General features: G+C 45.4%; 1 protein-coding gene across 1 annotated transcript in view; it reads right to left on the bottom strand.

Moving 5' to 3' along the window:
- Positions 1-21,374, bottom strand: part of SMPX (small muscle protein X-linked) — a 386,156-nt gene that overhangs the window by 299,011 nt on the left and 65,771 nt on the right. The gene's annotated exons all lie outside the window — the stretch shown is intronic.

Genomic DNA, 21,374 nt, shown 5'->3' with positions numbered 1-21,374 from the left:
TGAGGCAATGGGCAGAAACTGGTTGAAAAGGCACATGCTGTGTGAAAAGGCTCAGAGAGTATGGCAAGCTTGTGAAGAAATAGTGACAAAGAGTGTGAAAGACAGAGAATGTAGCACATGCAGAGAGTGCAAACAATGTGAGAGAGCATGCAGAGTCTTAGAATGAGGTTAGACTGGGAGACAGTGCACACTGGAGGGACTGTACAGAGTAGAGTGATGGTCACATACTACAGTGTTAATGATGTATGACTAGCAGAGATATGGCAACCGTCCGGACCTACTCCAGAACGGTCGCTCCCCCACGCTCCCGGACTCCACAATCTCATCGTGCTGCTGCTCGCAACGCACTCTGCTGAAAGGAACTCCTTGCTGGAATTGGTATCGTTTACTGTGCTACCTGTAACTGCTATCGTTTTTTGCCTGTCATCGTAGCTTTACTTTTGGAGCATTTATTTCACCAAATTGAGCGTTTTGATACTTAGTGCCGCACTCTCTGCTCTGCATTACAGCGCAACATTGCTGAGGCTTTATTTGCATGCTGGTACATTGGCTGCACTCTCGGTGCCATTGTACATTTGCTGACCCTGTCTCGCTTTCCCTTTGACCTCCATTTTGTTGTTGTGGTTTCCCCTGGCCCGCCCCTCCTCCCCGCTACCGCCTCCCAGCTGCCCCTCCCACGCTCCGCCCCCTCCACTAGCCATTTAAGACAGATGTCCCAACGCGCAGCGTCCACGCGCTGCGGCCGCGCCAAAGGTGCGCCAAAGGTAAGCCTGTCTACGCCCGTCTGCGCCTGGAACGTGCCCAGCGCCAGACCCCCTGGCCCCCGCAATTCCCAGCTCTCCCGCATAACATATGACGCCGCAACCCTCACTGCCCACAACCCTGGCCGCCCTCCAAACTGCCACCAAGCTGCACCGGGACACACCCATGGACCCTTCACATGCTACTCCTGCAAGTTCGACTGCACCAAGACCCACACCAAATCCACAAACACCAAACAGAGATCCGACACTTACCACCAAAAATGCATTCTGCTCAACACCCGCTCGATCCACAGACACGCCATCGGCCTTTGGAATCTACTAGACACCACTTCTCCGGACGTCGCCTTCCTAACAGAAACATGGATGAACGCCTCTTCAGCTCCAGACATCACCATAGCCATCCCGGACGGCTACAAGATCATCCGAAAAGACCGCACCAACCAAACAGGAGGAGGCATCGCCATCGTCCATAAGAACTCCATCCGCGTCTCAACCAGCTCAGACATCAACTTCACTATCGCCGAACATCTTCACTTCCAGATCCACACCGACCCCAAGACCACACTCAGAGGCACCCTCCTTTACAGGCCACCAGGACCCCGTACACAATTCAGTGAAGACATCACTGACTTCATCACCCCGCACGCCCTCCCCTCCGAGGAATACATTCTACTGGGAGACCTCAATTTTCACCTAGAAAAGAGCAACGACAGCAACACCACCACCCTTCTGGACAATCTAGCCAACCTCGGACTCAAACAACTAGTAAACACCCCCACCCACTACGCAGGACACACACTCGACCCTATCTTCACCTCCAGCAAGCACATCTCCTTCAATCACACCACAGCTCTCCCTTGGACGGACCACAGCTGCGCCCACTTTAACTACAAAAAAAACACAATCCACAACCACCCTCAACCTACTCTGCAAAGAAACTGGAACAAAATCACCATCGACCAGATCTCCACATCGCTTCTTCAAAACCCCCCTGCCTATTCGTCGAACCCTAACCAAGCAGCCATCAAACTCACACAATGGCTAACCCACAGCGCCGACAACCTAGCACCCTTGAAAAAACGCCAAATCAAGCTAGGCAGCAAAAACGCCCCCTGGTTCAACGATGACCTTAAGAAATCCAAGAAACTCTGTTGTTCCCTTGAGAAAGCCTGGAAAAAAGACCCAAACACTAGCACCAGAGACGCCTTCAAAAACGCCACCCGTCAACACCACCAACTGATCCGGACAGCCAAGAAATCCGCATTCAAAGACCGACTAGACAACAACGCCCACAACAGCAAGGAACTATTCAACACCGTCAAAGAGTTTACCAACCCCACTGCCAACTCCAACGACATCACTCCCTCTCAAATCCTTTGCGACTCCCTAGCTTCATTCTTCCACGACAAAATCGCCGACATCCATAACAGCTTCAACAACCAACCCGGAGACCAACCCACCGAACCTAAACCCCCCTTGAACATCCTTTACGACTGGAACCCAATCTCCACTGAGGACACCATTCGCCTGATGAACTCCATCCACTCATGAGCCCCCACAAATCCATTTCCCCACCACAACTTCATCAAAGCAGACTCCATCATCGCACCCCACCTCCGAGACGTCATCAACTGCTCCCTCAACTCCGCCACCTTCCCGGAAAGCTGGAAACACGCCGAACTCAGCGCCCTTCTGAAAAAACCCACAGCAGACCCCACCAAACTCAAAAACTACCGCCCCATCTCGCTCCTACCATTCCCGGCCAAAGTCATCGAGAAAGCCGTCAACAACCAGCTCGCCGCCTTCCTCGAAACCAACAAATCCCTTGACTCCTCACAATCCGGCTTCCGAGCCAAACACAGCACCGAGACCGCACTCATCGCAGCAACAGACGACATTCGAACACTACTGGACAACGGAGACACAGTCGCCCTCATCCTGCTTGACCTCTCCGCAGCCTTAGACACAGTCTGTCACAGCACCCTTATACAACGCCTCAACAACATCGGAATTCAAGGAAAAGCACTGGACTGGGTCACCTCGTTCCTTGCCGGAAGAACTCAGAAAGTCCGCCTACCACCGTTTAAGTCAGAAGCCACCGAAGTCATCTGCGGCGTGCCACAAGGATCTTCACTCAGCCCCACCCTCTTCAACGTATACATGAGCCCCCTCGCGACCATCGCACGCCAACACAACCTCAACATCATCTCTTACGCTGATGACACTCAACTGATCCTCTCACTCACCAAAGACCCTAACACCGCCAAAACCAACCTACACGAAGGGATGAAAGAAGTAGCCGAGTGGATAAGCCGTCTTAAACTGAACTCAGACAAAACAGAAGTCCTCATCTTAGGTACCTCCCCTTCCGCCTGGGACGACTCTTGGTGGCCAGCGGCCCTAGGAAAAGCACCCATCCCAACGGACCACGCACGGAACCTGGGCGTCATCCTGGACTCCTCACTCTCGATGACTAGACAAGTCAACGCCGTCTCATCATCTTGCTTCAACATTCTTCGCATGCTCAAAAAAAAATTCGCTGGATCCCCGCAGAAACTAGAAAAACGGTCACCCACGCACTGGTTACAAGCCACCTGGACTACGGAAACACCCTGTACGCCGGTACCACCGCAAAACTTCAGAAAAAACTCCAACGCATCCAAAACGCTTCAGCCAGACTCATACTAGACATCCCGCGTAAAGACCACATTTCCGGTCACCTGAAAGACCTCCACTGGCTCCCTGTCAATAAGAGGATAACGTTCTGCCTCCTCACCCACGCACACAAAGCACTCTACGAACTTGGACCCGAATGCCTCAACACGTGACTATCCTTCTACACCCCCTCCTGCCAGCTACGTTCTCTAACCAAGCCCTTGCTGCTGTTCCACGCATCAACAAAACCACCATGGGGAGAAGATCCTTCTCCTACTTAGCGGCTAAAATCTGGAACTCCCTTCCCATTCACCTCCGCCTTACTCAAAACCACCTAGCCTTCAGAAAGCAGCTTAAAACCTGGATATTCGACAAGTAATTTCCCACCCTTCCTCAAGCGCCTTGAGACCCTCTGGGTATGTAGTGTGCTATATACATTATTTGACTTGACTTGACTTGACTTGGCAAAGGAGAGCAAACACCACTCGGGGCCTTCAACTATTTTTAGGTGTTTTTTCTGCTTCCCAGGCACACATAGTAGCACAGACAGGCTCAGAAGAGTGACAAGAGCAGACATATGAAGAGATTGATGGCACACAAGCTGACACGGATGAGTGAAAGGGATTGAGGACACAAAAAACAGACACTGATGAGGGAGAAACAATTGGAGGGAAAAGAAGTAAAAGACTAGAGAAGAAACCAGACATAAATGGCATATGAAGGAATAGTCTATGAGGGAGGGTTCCCAAGGGGTTCAAAGTTTACATCAGGGCAAAAAAGTGGGTAAATGGGCACAGTCACGGTAGAAGCACAGATTTGGGGATACAGCATACAGTTGGGATGAGGGTAAAAACAGTTAGAAGCATCTGGGAAACAGGATAAAGAATGAGAAACCAAGGTCAAGTGAAAGCACTAAAAAGCCCAGACTGAGAGACGGCTGCAGACAGACAGAACAGAATGGTGTGGGAAGGTGCACACTATAAGAGTGGGAACATAGGATAGGTAATCGATGGATCAGCAAATACTTGAGAGAAAAGGTACAGAGTGGGAGGGACTATATTGAGTAATGATAATATGCTATAAAAGTTTTACCAGGGAAGCAATTTCCTCTCCCTAAAAAAAAATGCTGCCTTAAGTTTGTTAGAAAAACATTTTTATGTATTGTTTGTGTGATTAGAGAAGCAAAGCCTAATAAACAATAACTATTAAATTAAATAAAACAAAAAAAGTAATAGGTCGGAAGCCTGAATAAATCTCAGGCATTCGCCACCACACTCCAGTTCAGGTGTCTCCAACCAGTAGCTCGGGAGCTACTGGTAGCTCACCAGCACCCTCAAAGTAACTCTCAGAGGTGAAGCCAAACCAATCTGATCTCAGGGATTCTGTGTTTATTAAAGAAGGCAGCACTGCTCGTTTCAGTACCCGTAAGAGTTACAGACAGCCAAACCAATGGCAGGTCCTCTCGATAACACTCAAACACACACTCTGTTGGCCTATCAATCAATCAATCAGGTCTTGAGGCTCCTGCTGAATGCTTTCAGTGTGGGGCTTCGTCTGATGCTGAGGGGGAGTTTGTTCCGGGTCTTGGCCGTGATGTAGGAGAAAGATCTGCCTCCTGATCTGGCACTGTGGATGCGGGTGATTTCGGCCAAGGCCTGTCAGCAGAGCGGAGGTTTCTCTTGGAGGCGTAGAAGGAGATTCTTTTGTTGAGTATTGGGGTCCGGTGTTGTGGAGGGCTTTGTAGGTGTGTGTGAGCAGCTTGAAGGTCACTCTTTTTTTGAAGGGGAGCCAGTGGAGGTCTTGTTGGTTCTGGGTGATGTGGTCTTGTCATGGGATGCTGAGGGTGAGCCTGGCTGCAGCGTTCTGGACGGTCTGGAGTTTGTGGAGCAGTGATTTGTTGATTCCAGCTTAGAGGGCATTCCGGTAATGAGTGCATGAATGACTGTCTTCCTGGATTCGAGGCGGATTCATTTAAAGGTCTTGTGAAGTATACAGATGGTGTTGAAGCATGTGGAGGCAAAGGTGTTGGCCAATGGGTCTGTCACATGAACCATCTTTATCCACTTTAAATTTACCTAAGAAGGAGATTGGCCATGTTGTATGCCCTGCTCTATCATTCACACCGTGTGTGACATCAAAGAATCGTGGCAGCAGTAACCAGGGCTGACCCACCAAAGTGTGTGACTGCAAGAACTAGAGTGAAAATGTGTTGGTTGGGATCATGATCACCCAAAGAGCTGAGGGAAGAGAGTGTGCATCCAGGGCGGAGAAAATTAGAGGCATCACATGTATTTTTGTGTGGGTGTGTGACATTGGGTCCTTCCCGAATAAATAGTGTTGGTTCCTTAAAGCTACGCCTAGTGTCAAGTGCTGCCAAATATGTATGCTGGTCCCCATCATAAGAGTATTATCTCTGACCCAATTGTGCCAGTTCATGGTATAATTGTGCGATTGCCATAATATTTTCATCCTTGACAATTTTGGGCATACAAGTCTAGTAATTACATACTAGCTGCCATCACTGACATATTAAGAGCATGACTGGCTTGCTTTTAGCCATTCCTAACAGAGTGGCAACCGCTTCTTCCATAATAATGTCCATAACTGATATATGTTGGGCATTCAGCTGTGGCACAGTGGTAGCCCCGGTTCAATGGTTGGCATTATTAGCATAACAGATGCATTAATAGTGTTATGGTGAGCAAGCATGACCTATGATTCCAATTCCTGGGTATTTAAAGTGGAATTTGTTCATCAGAGACATTTGGTACATGGCGGTACTCACTGAACACGAAAAGTTGATGTTTAGGGACTGTGTATTTTCTAACAATGAAAACTGATTTGATTTTTAAAGAAAAAATATTATGCTTTTTCTGAAAAGATTTTTCTTTTGGAAAACTGAGTTTGATTGCTCAAATTGGAAAGTGGTTTTGATAGAAAAATATGTGTATTTTTAAAAACTAATATGCTAATGAAGAAAAAATATTACAATTCTAAAACACATTTAAAGTTGTTAGCTGAATGAAAATTCAATTTGAGTTGGGGAGACTTACTGCTGTGGTAGTACCCTTTGTGGCACACAGCATGTGATGATTTGAACGGTTCTTCGTCCTACAGCCCCTAACATCGACCCGAAACCCCAAACCAACTCCAATCCTTTGAGACCGGCCAATGGTATTGATGCCGTAACAACAACAATTGGCACCAAAAATTCCAAACCACTCAATAACCATCGACTAAACCAAAAAGCCAATCCAGTTATCCCAGCGACCCCTGCAGGAACCCACAACAACCAATCATCTAGTGCACAACAAACACATACAGTTACTGATACTACAAATTCTCACTTACAACACAAAAGTCCACCCAAATCGTCATTAACTAACAAACAAAACTCTCAGGACTCTAACAAAACAAAACAAAAGACAGTTACCGTTAACCTTCCACCCGAGGTAGCTCCATACACTGCTATTTTAGCTGGGGTGCCTGAATTAAAATCGGATACATACGAGACAGGGGTCTCTCTAAAAAACAAAGTAATAAACTGGTTATCTACACATAGACCACTTCCTAGGGGCATGTCAAGCGAAATTCGCATGGTTAGAAGAGTCTCGTGGGTAGGAAAGAGACCCAAAACAATTAGTGGTGACTGTATACTGGTGAGCTTTAAAGAACCAGGAACAGTCTCCTACATCTGTGGCTCCTTTCTAGAGGATGAGGGAAATAACATCCACCCACTCCCCCTATCTTTCTTCTATCCAGTAAATACCCACACAACTAACAATCAGAGACGAGGGTACCTAGAGAACCAACAGGGAAACTGGGGAGGTAACCTGGGAGGGAATAGAATCCCCTATAACCAAATGCGAAAATTGCCTGAATACCCACCAATTTATGATGATCATCAAGGGTGGGAGACTGTACATGCTAGAGGAGTGGGCAATGGAGGATTTGGAAGAGAAGCATTTTGGCCCCCCAGACAATTTCAGCCACCGCCTCTACCACTTTTTAATCAATACAACTGCCTCGAAATGGTAGATTGACAATTGACCCCTGAAAGGGCACACAGGCGATTATCAGGCTATGATGAAGGCATCCATAAAACCCCCAACTCCACCAATGGGGAGGAGATCTCTGCCGTCAGTAACTCGGGGCTAGGCTTACAGAGAGAAGAAAGGGGAACTAACCTGGAGGGCCCATTCATGGGCCATGAGCAGACGCAGAGGCCAGCCCAATCAGTGCACATAACACAAATGACTAACCGAATAACGCTGCAGGCTGGGCCCCAGGACTCTCAATCACTAAAATTGCTTTCTTGGAACTTGGCAGGCCTGGCCAATAAAATAGACTCGGATTCGTGGGGTGAGCTAATAAACCCAAAAAGCATCTGTCTCTTCCAAGAGACTTGGGCAAGGGAAGAGACTACGTATAGGGGTTTCAAGACCTTCTCGATACAAGCTAGTTGGGGTGGGAGAGGCCGACCGTCTGGAGGCCTGGCGATCTGGGTGGCTACTGACTTAGGTTGCTCTGCTTCACGATACACCGTGGACTCGGAGGACATACTGGCAGTTCTACTTGAATGGCCGGAACTTCATAAATTAATGGTAATAAACATCTACTCCAGGCCAGTTCCAATAGCCGCCACCTCCAAAACCATCGAGGCACTGTCCCGGCTCCTTGAAACTATTCCAGAGGGTGTACCATATCTAGTAGGGGGGGATTTTAATTCCCATTTTGAACCGTTACCTGGGCTACTTGATGGACCCTCCCTAGAGGAGGATTCAAGTTGGCAGGTTTCTCCAACAGAAGCCCCCCCTCCCAGAGCATGGACACCACTGGCTGTTCAAATAAACACACTCAATCTAACCTACGGCTTGAGAGCCTGTAACGGCCGCACTAGGTCCGATATCCCGAGTAAATGCACGTTCAACAGGGCGGGTAGAGAATCCAGATTGGATTACTTTCTAGTTCAGTTGCATGCGTGGAAAAGGGTCCTGGACTTCAGAGTATTGCCCAGACAGGATAGTGACCATAATGCTTTAGAACTAGATTTTGCCACCTCCTGTCTGGCAGTGAGTCCCTCATGTGAGCACAAGCATGGAGAGGGGTACCTCCTGGACAATAATAGGAAGAGGATTAAATGGGAAAACCTTGCCTCTAGCGAAGACAAGATAGCCACCCTATATGCTGGAATCATTCCAACCTTGGAAGAGGCCTTTGAGTTATGGAACTTAGGTTCTACAAGGGAGACTAGTGAGGACTTAGCACAGGTTCATGAACATTTAATTAGAAAGCTTGAAGCTGACCTCTTTAGCACCAGAGCACCCAGATCCCAGGGCCTGATTAAATGCACTTGGTTTAATAGAGCTTGCCGAGATGCAAAACGCAACCTACTAGCCAGTATAAAAGCAGGAAGCGCGAGGGAAGAGATCTCCGTCAGAAGGAAGGCCTACAAAACACTCATAGCTAACGCTAAGATAGAGTGGGATGCACAGCACTGGGAGAATCTATCGGAGTCTTTAGCAACAAGAGATTCCCGTAGATTCTGGAGAATAATTAACCACGGTTGTGGAGATTTACCCACCGCAATCGAACCCAATATTGCTGCAAATGTTTGGCAAACACATTTTCAGCAGCTATACTCCATAGAGAATGAGGACACAGAAGTAGAAATGCCAATCGCCCCTCTTAGACAGACTTCTGATCCTTTCACTATAAACGACATCAGGAAGGCGATAGCAGGACTTTCCGCTGGAAAGGCACCTGGTTTGGATGGGGTGCCGGGCGACCTATTTAAACATGAACCTGGAATATGGGCGCCCTACCTCATGGTTTTATTCAATGCAGTGCTGGGGGGAATGGAAATACCAGATACTTGGCTGGGAGCGGAGGTGGTCCCGATATTTAAAAAGGGTTCGCCTCTGCTCCCAGCCAACTATCGCCCAATCAGCCTCATTGATGTGTCCCAAAAACTGTTTGGCAGATTAGTTCTTGATAGGTTGTTAGGCTGGATGGAGGAGACGGACATTTTGAGCCCTCTCCAGGCGGGTTTTAGAAAAGGAGTTTCAACAGTCGATCAAATATTAAGACTGAATATCATATATTGGAAGACGGTGCTTTCAGAAGGTGGGACTTTGTATGCGGTTTTTGGGGATCTTCGCGCCGCATTCGATTTAGTTCCTAGGGCTAAATTGTGCTTGGTGCTGGCCGAACTGGGTATCCCAGCAGATATTCTCCATGTGTTAGTCAGGCTGCATACCAACAATTATGCCCGTGTGAGATACGGAAAGGGCGGCAAATTGACAGACAAATTCCCCGTTCGCAGAGGGGTAAGGCAGGGCTGCGTTTTGGCGCCGACCCTGTTTTGCTTATTTGTGAACGGGGTGATAGAGTATCGGAATAGGATCCCTAACATCGATGCGCCGCAATTGAACAGCAGCAGGGTGCCTGCGATCATGTTCGCGGATGACACCCGGCTGCTGTCAAAAACACCAATGGGGCTGCAGAGGATTCTGAATGGGTTTCTGGGGTTTTGCAATGAAAGGGGCCTAGAAATAAACCCTTCCAAAACCAAATTTATGATCCTTAATCCCAGACCCAAAAGCTGCCCAAATCCCCACCTAGGATCCATAACCCTAGAAAGAGTACACGTAATAGAATATCTTGGCATAACCCTCAACCACAATCTGACCTGGCTGCCACACAAAATAAAAGCAACCACAAAGCTAGCCCAGAGGGCAGGTGCCATTACAAGAATCGCCCAAAAATCACCTCTCCGTCCACTGGCACCCGCCATCCATATCTATAAAGCCCAAGCCCGGGGGGGGGCATCATTTACGTAGGTAAGCTATGGGGACATATACCATTGCATACCGTACAGGTTGCAGAAAACAATTTCATAAGACAATTGGCTGCACTTCCCCCGAGCACTCCATTACTCCCCCTAAGAATGGATCAGGCATTGCGACCAATTACAGAGGAATTGGGTCTTAAACCACTGACCTACTGGAGGCGCCTGTGGAGTAGTCAAGAACTAGTACACTACAGAAATGAACTCCAGGAATTATTGAGATCAACCTATGCCACCAAAATCCCGTGGATAAAGTACATTAGGGACATGTGTACGTTTCTCGGAGTCCCAGAGTTATGGTCCAACCCGGAAGCAGCGGCTGTAAGGCTTTCTAGAAAAGAACTTTCAAACCTGTTTTATTGCGCAATGCTCCAGAAAACCATCAACTCTACACGGGATGGATCCCTAACGGACAAATTTATCAAAACAAAAGACTTGTATAGTCCCGAATATGTACTTGACACTATGATGCCTGTGTCTGTTCGGAAGATTTTCATGCAATGGAGATACGGTTCTCTCCCCTTGAGGTCCATTACTAAATCCTGGGTTGGCAATTTGGAAACAGGGGAATGCCCAGCATGCAAGTATAAACTGGAAAGCGATCTCCACGTGGTCCTGTTCTGCAGAGCCTATAGCAGAATCAGAAGATATTGGTTGGTCCCTTATTTGAGGAATTTGGGCTTTCGCACCTATGCCCCGGCTTACAGAGTCCTAAAGACAGACTTATCGGCACCAACCGTCTTTGCAATGGCGAAATTCCTGACGTCAATGTGGCGTTTACGTGCAATAATTCTCAAGAACTCTAAAGCTCTATGAACATCTCCCCCTTTTTTAATAATCAAAATGCATTTTCGAGTAATTTGATTGTAATCATGAGTCGGGCTATTTTTCTTAAAATATTTTTTTCAATGTTTTTTAATGATGAAATCGTTTGTATATCTTTTATGATCTTTTACGATCGAAATAAAGATTATTTGAATTGAATTGATTGCAAGCATTTAATATTGAAAATGTTTTCCTAGCATTTTGCTGATAACTTCATCTGGAATATGTGGGTGGTGACTACTGATAAATCGTTCTTAGGGTGGACATAGTGTAATGGTAATACATATCATCAGCATTTTACAGTGATAAAATAGGCTAGTAGCTCAGCAGGACTTTCCTTGAGCAGAATTAGCTCTCACTACAGAAAAGGTTGGAGACACCTGCTCCAGTTCATCATTTTTTGCCCACTATGCCACTCCAATCAGAGACCAGCCCTATGCAAACCAGAATTGTCCCTGCTCCAAAAGGGACAGTCCAGCCTGACCAGCCAGGCCAAGTCCCCCTAGAGAGGAACACAAGTTATGACAGGTGGGTTTTAGCTTAGTTGCTCCTCAACATAAAGGTGCAGCATGAGCCCTGTGTCTCACTGAGCACGAGTGCAATCCATAAGTGTGATGGCATGCCCATTGCACTTACGGTACATCACTTAAAAAACACAAAAAATGGGGGGCTGGAAAGCTTGAATTACCCAACCATCAGTAATAACTTGGGTTACATTCCAGTGAATCATTTTCCTGCTCACTGTGCCACTCCAGTCAGAGTGCCCTGAATGGGGAATGCCAGTGCTACTCAGAAGTGCCTCCCTATGAGATAAATTGCCCTCACAAATCCACTTAAAGAAACCCATTCAGGTACTAATCCATTGTTTCCTGCTCCTGCCCAGGAAAGGATGTTAGCCAATAATTCCTCCCCTTTGCAAGTGATCAATAAAGAGCAGCTGAGTTAGTCCTTGATGTATTGTTTTTCATTAAGTAAAGAAGAACAAAAACAGTCTATGGCACTCTACTTACGTATGCCCCAGAAAAAGTGGAAGTTCCACACAGCTGGGAGAAGGTGAAGTTGCAGAATATTTGCCTAAGATTGACTATAATGTAGTCCTGCATCCTCAACTGTCAACTGTAGACAAAGTGGCAAAGTAATAAAATGTGGAGATTCCCAAATCCTCAACCCCATGCTTCGAGAAGATTGACAGGACAGGATTTGAACATTATATATCCTTTAATTTATTCAAACTCTGTGACCAGGCAATAATGCAAGCCTGTCTCTCAGCTTGGCATCACAGGAAAACACATTCAATTTACTTTTTCCTTCGATGTGCTGCCTAGATATAATGTATGATGGCACACTCGTTTCCTAACAATATTAATCTGGAAGACATCTTAACTTGCCGGAAGTACACCAAAACAGAACGGCATAGCTGCCTGATGACAGCTCATAGACACCAAGCCTATGGTGATGGGATACAAGCATTGAACTGGCCAATAAATAGGCACCTTTTTATGGAGGATGTATTGTGATAATTGGTGATGGTGTGTAGGGGCAGGGAGGCTAGATATGTGGTTTGAGATGAGTTTATATGTGTGATTATTTCTATAGACTTTTGGGCGCTTAGTTTCTAAGAATAAAGTTAAATGAGTTAATATTTGCATGGTTACAGTATTGTATAAAAGGGTATAAGGAGGCTGCAGTGTGGGAACTGTATAATATGCTATGGCAGTTCCAGCACACACAACTGCAAATATGCCATATATCAGCGTAGTATGATTATGTACTGCTAAGTGTTGCTATCACATTGGCTGTCAGCCCCACCGCATACCACACAATTTAAGTGTACGCCCAACCCTCCCACAAAGCTCACATGCAACCGCACACACATCTCACGCATAGGCACTCACACCTGGCAACAATTCACATTACAAGAGCGACACTATACAATGGACCAATCAAAACAATGATTCACTGCGCATCAAGGACCATTTATGGTTCTTCTTAGATGAATTAGGCATACAAGGAGAGCAACCATGACTCTTCTTGTTTGGAAAGTGTGGCTAGGACAAAATAAATGCTGTTCCCAGCATACTGCACGTGTGCTGGCAACAGAGGAGGATGAAGCACTAAGCACAATTAATCGTTGACAATTTATTTATTTATGTGATTTTATATAGCGCGGACTTTACCCGAAGGTGTCAGAGCGCTTTGCATAAGAACCAGTTGAAAAACATAAGGTCTTAGGATTACATGCGTTACATAAAGGATACAAACAGAAAAAATTGCAAATGTACAAGATGTAAAGTCACACAAGGAGGAGATACAAATGGATATACTCTAAGAGTCACATAGGAATGGTAGATAGTACAAAGGTCTACTGAATAAACTAGTGATTAGAGTTATCTCTATATACATAGGGAAGGGATACAAATGGATATACTCTAAGAGTCATGTAGGAATGGTAGTTATACAAAGGTCTAATGCATATGCTAGTGATTAGAGTTATCTCTATATACATAGGGAAGGGATATGACTGGATATACTCTAAGAGTCACGTAGGAATGGTAGAGAGTACAAAGGTCTACTGCATAAACTAGTGATTAGAGTTATCTCTATATACATAGGGAAGGGATAAGACTGGATATACTCTAAGAGTCACGTAGGAATGGTAGAGAGTACAAAGCTCTACTGCATAAACTAGTGATTAGAGTTATCTCTATATACATAGGGAAGGGATATGACTGGATATACTCTAAGAGTCACGTAGGAATGGTAGAGAGTACAAAGCTCTACTGCATAAACTAGTGATTAGAGTTATCTCCATATACATAGGGAAGGGATATGACTGGATATACTCTAAGAGTCACGTAGGAATGGTAGAGAGTACAAAGGTCTACTGCATAAACTAGTGATTAGAGTTATCTCTATATACATAGGGAAGGGATATGACTGGATATACTCTAAGAGTCACGTAGGAATGGTAGATATACAAAGGTCTAATGCATATACTAGTGATTAGAGTTATCTCTATATACATAGGGAAGGGATATGACTGGATATACTCTAAGAGTCACGTAGGAATGGTAGAGAGTACAAAGGTCTACTGCATAAACTAGTGATTAGAGTTATCTCTATATACATAGGGAAGGGATATGACTGGATATACTCTAAGAGTCACGTAGGAATGGTAGATATACAAAGGTCTACTGCATATACTAGTGATTATAGGTATCTCTATATACAGAAAAGCACAGTTCTATGAAGTGGAGTCGGAGGGGGATGCAGTCACAGCACCCAGGGGGGGGACAGAGAAAGGCAGGAAAGAGAGACAAACGAGAGAGTGAAGCAGATAGTAATGAGTGAGACTGTGAGGAGTGTGTCGGAGGCAACAGGAGAGACAATAGAAAGGTCGCAAGGACAGAGGGGGGAGGTTAGAGATCACTAAAATGGCGGAGGAGAAAGGTAGAAGAAGAAGCGAGTCATAAAAGTAAATGGCGAGGTACACAGAGGTCCAGGTCCGAAAGTCCAGGAAGAGGGCTGCCCTAGCCAGCAAGTCCGGGGGTGGGGGAGAAAGGCAGTCTGCAGTAAAGTCACAGCCTCATCATCCATGAGGAGCTGGGGCAGAGATCAATCCGGAGGCCAGGGGTCAGGGAAGAAAGACCTGAGCTCCGATGTCTGGGAGAGCTGGGGTGTCATGCCTCGGGCCTCCGATCCTGAGCAGACATGCCAACCCTCCCGATTCAGGCGTGAGACTACCGATTTGAAGGCTAGTCTCCCGCCTCCCGATTCCTCAAAGCAAAAACCCGATTCCTCAGGGGTTTCACCTGACAGGGCTTGGTATTGTGTAAAGTGCTAATTCTTCCAACAAAGAGTGGCGATGCAGGGGCTCTCGAAGGGGTGAAAAACCAACAAAGCGTCATTAACAAGGGAAATCGTCTTTTAAAGACCTACGAAGTACTGGGTGGGGTTGGGGGGTGGGGGGAGGTGTTTTAGTCCGGGCTGCCACAAGGGTGTGGGGGTGCATGCACTGCTAACAACCTGCGAGGCCAGTGCCGAACATTTGCATCACCCTCTCTGCCTGCCATTATGCTCCATGCTTCTGAAAGGTTAGAAAAAAACGTGCATTTACGTTTCAAATGTCCGATCCTACAGCAGCACACTTCCAAAGCCCATGCATGCCAGTAACCCGATTCAAAGTCCCATTCTCCCGATTATTTTTTTTAAATCTCCCACTTTGCTCTCCTGAAATGTTGGCATGTATGTCTGAGCTCCAATGTCTGGGAGGGCTGGGGGTCCTGGGCTAGGGCAGGGCACAGGGGAGCATGGTGTGCAAGATGTCTGTCCCCTCCAGGATTAGCCCGCAGCACAAGACCCCCCAGTCGAAGCAACAGTCGTAACAGCACACTTGAGGAGCAGGCAGGGACAGTGGTAGCTGTGTATTGTAGGCACCATCTTAGAATCAGGCATGGGTTCCGTGTGACAGAGCCATATGACAAGCTCACAGCAGCAAGCAGGGACGCGTGGTGGAAGTCGCGCTGCCACCCCCAGGGCCCTCCACACAACACCAGGTCCCAGGAGTCCACACAGTGAGCAGCGAGAATTATCAGCGCTGCTGGGTCACAGGCGCCACCATTGCAGAGTCAGGCAACCACATGGCACCCCCGTGGGACGAGCTCCTCGCAGCAAAACAGGTAGCGCCTCTTGATGTCCCCTCTGGAGATCGGCTCACCTCGGGTGCGGGAGTCGATGATGGGGAACCCAGGGCCTGGAAGCGTCGCCCTCCATGGAGCCGATGTTTAAAGGCGATCATTAGCCGCCATTTTCAATCGCGGGCCGAGAGCGTTGGACGAGGAAGTTCTCGCAGGTGCCAGGGTAGGTAAGTGCTCCCAAGTTACACCCTACATACTGCGCTGAGCCTTGTGACCAATTTCAGTCCCCAGTGCTCCGGGGAACCAACGCTAGATGCTCCAGAAGGGCGCGCGGACCGGGAGCCGTGCCGGAGCACAACCGCCCGGCTCCCGACAATCCTCTCGCCTCAAGTGTGTGTGTGGGATGCTGTGGACAGGTACAATGACTAAGCCTGGAATGGACCACACAATGTCATCAGGACCTGTCTCTCAACCCAATATGGCCTATGCTCTGGACTCAGCTATCTGGTGTGCTGCAGCGGCTCACATTTTGCAATGTCTAGTCCCGCCAATCAGAAAAACACAATGCAGCGGACCAAAGAAAACCCCAATGTGCTTCCATGAGCAGTAGACACTGAGGCGCCGCATGCAATGGTTCTGTGAACGAGCTATAGCTACCTCGGACCTACATGGCAATCACTTTACATTTCCTATGTATTACTCAAAACTACTATGGAAAGCCCATTAGCATGAACACTCTAGAGTGTGAAATAAGGAAATTATTTTAATATCACATTAATTGTATTCGATAACAAGCTGTGCTCTGACATCTTAACTGGTTTATCTGTACAGTTCTGGAATCATGGTTTAACTGCTATTCACTTTTATTCGCTGGGAACATGCCACGTTCCATTTATAATACGTCTGACATTATTAATGTATGTATTTATTACTTAATTTATGTATGTATTTGTTTGCTTTGTAAAGCACTACACATCCCCCAGTTTTCTTCACAGAATGTAAAGATACGTTCAACTAACCAAGCGTAGCCTTCTAATTGCTGTTCAGGGAAGCAATCAGTTTATTATTACAACTTACCGCATACATTTAAGCATTTGCTCACCTACAAAATGCATCCTTTGACAAACATACTTTCTACGTGTTGTGTATCATAATAGGACACGTCAAAATGTCCATCTTGAATATCTGTTGAACGCACATACACGCCCAGGTATCATGAGAAGTGGATCCTGCTGCCTCACTGATGCATTTGTGAGTAGTGCATAGCCCATATTGGTCAAAAAGGTTACTAAGTGCATGCTAATTGCAAGCATATTACAAAAACAAATACAAATCACATTCAATTCTTAAATCACGCAACTTAGCTCTATATCATGTTGCCCGTAAAATATATGCAGTGTTTGCTTTAAGCGTGGGACCGATGACTCTCATCACATACTATGCAGCAGAGGTTTCTTTATATGGGTGCAAGGGATTTGACTCACTACCTGCGAGACATTGCATCCCTCAAATACCTTACCTATCTTCCAGCAGGAGAAGCATCCTGTCCTCCTCCTAGGTGTGGTTTATTACAACCACTAACTGGGGCTTTGTATCTGAACTGCGCATGTCTGGTTGGCCCATATGTTGCTTGCGGCCAGCTGGACATGTGTAGTTCAGGCTTCCCTAGTCATCGCTATAAGGGGGGCCGGGAAGCAGAGACAGCTGCACAAGTCTCCAATAGAGTGCTGTGTTTGTCTGCCCCAGCTAATATTCGCACTGCTCTTATGCTGTTCACTGTGATAAGCTCCATGAGAGCAGTGCTTTCATTGGCCGAGATGGGTGACTCTTAGTCACTGCATGCCCGGCGCTCTCAACCCATTGACCCTCAGGAAGCTGCCTGGGGCAGAGACTCTTTCCGCCTGCAATGCAGTACACAGGTCCAGCAGTAGGGTTGCCTCCACATCGCCACCTGATTGCCACTGTCTTGCTGCCTTCCTCCTGAGACCTCGGGGGAGCCCCTCCAGAGCCCTGCCGGACTTAGCGGACATCGCCATTGGCGGTGGGGATCTACTATTTTACCAAGGCAGTCTAAGAGCCCAGCTATGAGCGAGCCAGTATCAGGGCAGCAAGTTGGGATGTGGTGGGAACCCTACGGACCTGGAGCTCTTGCTTCTGTGCATGGACTCAGCGCAAATGGGGAGTGTCAGCATTTCTTATTCCCGTTGTGCTCCCCCCTCTCTAGATAGCTGGCTGCGAACTCCGGGGAACAAATGGGTGTCAAATTTGCTTAGGAATGCACCATTGGCCACTCTTTAAAAAAAAAAAAATTCACAGAGGGATAACCCTTTTCTGCCCCAGTTCTTCCTTGAGTCACTCTGGATTATTCGCTTGTGGCATAATCGTCATGCCCAACATTTATGCATCACCACTTTGAAATGCCATCAGCCGCCACCAATACTATCTATTAAAGAATAACAGGTTCTAGACATTCTGATTTAGAGACAAAACACCATTTTTGACTGGCTTTTCCAGTTCAAAAAAATCATGAGGTGCTTGAAAACGAAAGTTTTCAACCTCCCCCGAAAGGTAAATTGTTTAGCTCAAAACAGGAAAGTGGTAGATTATTCTACATTGTGATGACAGGGATTGAGACTCACTTTCTGTTGGCAGAGGCTGCAGGAACCTGGAGAAGGTTCTGACTTGCTGATTGTAGAGCACATGAAGGGTGGTAGACTTTTAGTTTTTAATTCAGGCATAGATACACACTATCTCAAAAACAGAGTGGTGAAATATACACAATGTCTTAAGAACTACAATTTCCTTGGGAAAAGACAATTCAATGCTCTCAGGTAGGAATAGAAAAAAATGTTTTCTGACTAATCCAGTAAGTTAGCACCAGTATTATACGCAAATGAAAGTTGTTGCAAAGAGTGCCCTGGTAGGCCACAATGCAGGGCGTTCAATTAATCTGAAATTGATCATAACAAGGCAGTGGTAGTGGCAATGTCGCATTCCCATGCAATTGTCTGCAAGACTACGATTTGGTGGGAAAATAAAGCTGTGGCAGAATTAATGTGCTGGCTGTGTCGATGTTTAAATGAAGATGCAAAAAAAAGAATGTACTTCCAGCCAGGAGAAGGCAATTCAGAGATTAACACTCCAGCCCCCATCTTTATCTCAGTTTTAGCCAAACGGCAGCCAATAGCTGCCCAACTACTTCTGCACCACCGACATTCATGCACTGAACTAAGATACAATGCCCTCAATATCACTCACCAGTTTGGGTTTCATTTGTCATATTAGACAAGAAGGACTGCTACAAAGCTGACATTCAGCACATTGTACTGTCTATAGTTTTGTTACCCTAATTACTGCAAATAGGAAGCATGGCCCAAGTATGTTATATATCCTGTTCATGGCAAAACATCTCTGTGCTAATATGGAGTACTCCATGAAAAAGGCAGTGTTGATGCTCTTGTAAAACTTTTGAGGAGCCTTCTAAATTGAATGTGATCTGGGCATTTCCGGAGATGAATGGAGAGTTGATTCCAGTAAAAGGGGCCTAGGTGAAAGAAAGCCTTTCCACCCAAGCACAGTTTTTGAAGCGTGGTACAAGGAGTAGAGAGTTAGCTCCTGAGCGTAAGGGTCTGGGTGGCAGATATTGATTGAATTTTCCTGCAAGATAGCCAGGACCTTTACCATGTAATGCTTTATGCACAATACGTTTAAGAAAAAGGGCGAGCAAGGGATTTTGCTAAGAATTCTTAGTTACATCACAAGAGAGACTACTAGTTAGGTACCCACGCTACTAGAAATTAGTGGCTGAATACAGTTTCACACATCTGTAGTGTTACCACACTAACACATTAGAGAGGTGAAAGAAAAACAAAAACAATAACCAGGTTTTTAGTATCAAAAGATTGTTATTTTCTTTGTAACAGGGAAATTAAATCAACAATACATGTAGGGTACAGAAAAAATGCATTTGGGATATAAAAGGGAGCGTCTTGTATGTTCCTAATATATATCTCAAACAAAGTCTAAACTGCTCAAAAATAACACAATGATTTCAAATCAGAAATAAATGAAAACCAAAAGTGGATGATTAATAGCAAGCAGAATTAGACTCAGTAGTCGACGTTTCGGTCTTTTGGGGATGATTTCATAAGACCATCATCAGGACTTGAGCTTTGAGCATTAAAGTTTTTTTTTTTTTTAACACATTTTATTATTGAAGTTTTATATCGAATTCAAATAATAAAGAAAAATGCATATATTACATTGAAACAATTCAAAATCAGATTACATAATACAGCTTCCAAAATTACTCAAAAAAAGATTTCCAAATTTTATCAAATTTCCTTACCCCCCCAATTCGCTTAGCATAACAAAATTCGCTTGTTCTGACATTTCTCATTTTCTGAAACCAAATATTAAACAGAGGAGCTTGAATTGATTTCCAATTCTGCAGAACCAACGACCTTGCAACTGCCATCACAATAAATAATAATTTAACCGACTGTCCACACAATTCGAGTTCACTGTCATATCCATAAAGTATCAACTTAACATTATAATCAGTTTGAATTCCACAAAACTTTTGTAAGTATTCGAATATCTCAGTCCAAAAAGGAATGATTTTAGTACAGTGAGCTGCAATGTGGGGCCAATTAGCAGGGCTGTGTTGCTTACATCTAAAACAGACAGCACTAACGTTGGTATACATTTTTGAGATGACAGCGGGAGTTCGATAAAGAAGCCATTTAGTAAAAAAAATCATTCTCCTCCAATTAGATCCACGGAGAACACTGAAATTCAATTTATTTATACAGTTCCAAGTATTCATAGTAAGAACATGATTTTCTTGTTCTTGCCATTTTTTAATGCATCTTACGCTAAGGTCCAAATCAGTATATTGAACTAAATATCGTTTCCACGCTCCTGGTTTCTTATTCTGAGAAATGAGAAATAAATCATCCCACAACTGACAAGGAGAATCAATCATTCTTACTTCCACTTGCCCTAGAGCTTTAAAAATCGAAGCATATGAGTTAAGTAACATAAACTTCCCTGGGATTAATTGTTGCATTTCTCCTGGCGACAACCAAGCCCCTTGTCTTATAAAGTCAAATAAAGTGGTGAACCCAACTTGCTCCCATTGATAAACAATATCTGATCCAATATTAATTCTCATAAAAATTAAAGCGTTCCTTAAAGGAGTTCTAGAATTAAACTGCGGAAGGGAATATTTTTTTAGAAGAGCATCTCGACGTTTAAAAAACCAATACATTATCTTGTATCGAGTCAGTTTGGGTGATTTAGGAATATGCAAAGGAACAGGGGTTTGAGCCTCTTGGCTAATTTTATCCCCAAAAAAATTAATAAATAAACTTGGATTCTGCTTTTCTGATTTAAATCGTTCTAAATACTGAGCAAAATATGCACTGTAATAATCTCTAAGATTAGGAAGAGATAGGCCTCCTAGCTCAGTATCTACATAAAGTATCTTAATTGCTATCCTAGGGCGTTTTTTAGCCCATATGAAATTCGAAAATAGGGATTCTACTTTGGAGAAAAGACTACCGGGTAGAAAACATGGGACTGCTGAAAATAAAAAATTGAATAGTGGTAAAACGGACATCTTTATCAGTGCCACCCGTC

Source organism: Lissotriton vulgaris, chromosome 8 (genome assembly GCF_964263255.1).
Source record: "Lissotriton vulgaris chromosome 8, aLisVul1.2, whole genome shotgun sequence".
Lineage (NCBI taxonomy): Eukaryota > Metazoa > Chordata > Amphibia > Caudata > Salamandridae > Lissotriton > Lissotriton vulgaris.
The sequence above is the reverse complement of the archived record's forward strand: the minus strand, read 5'-3'. Positions and strand labels throughout refer to the sequence as shown.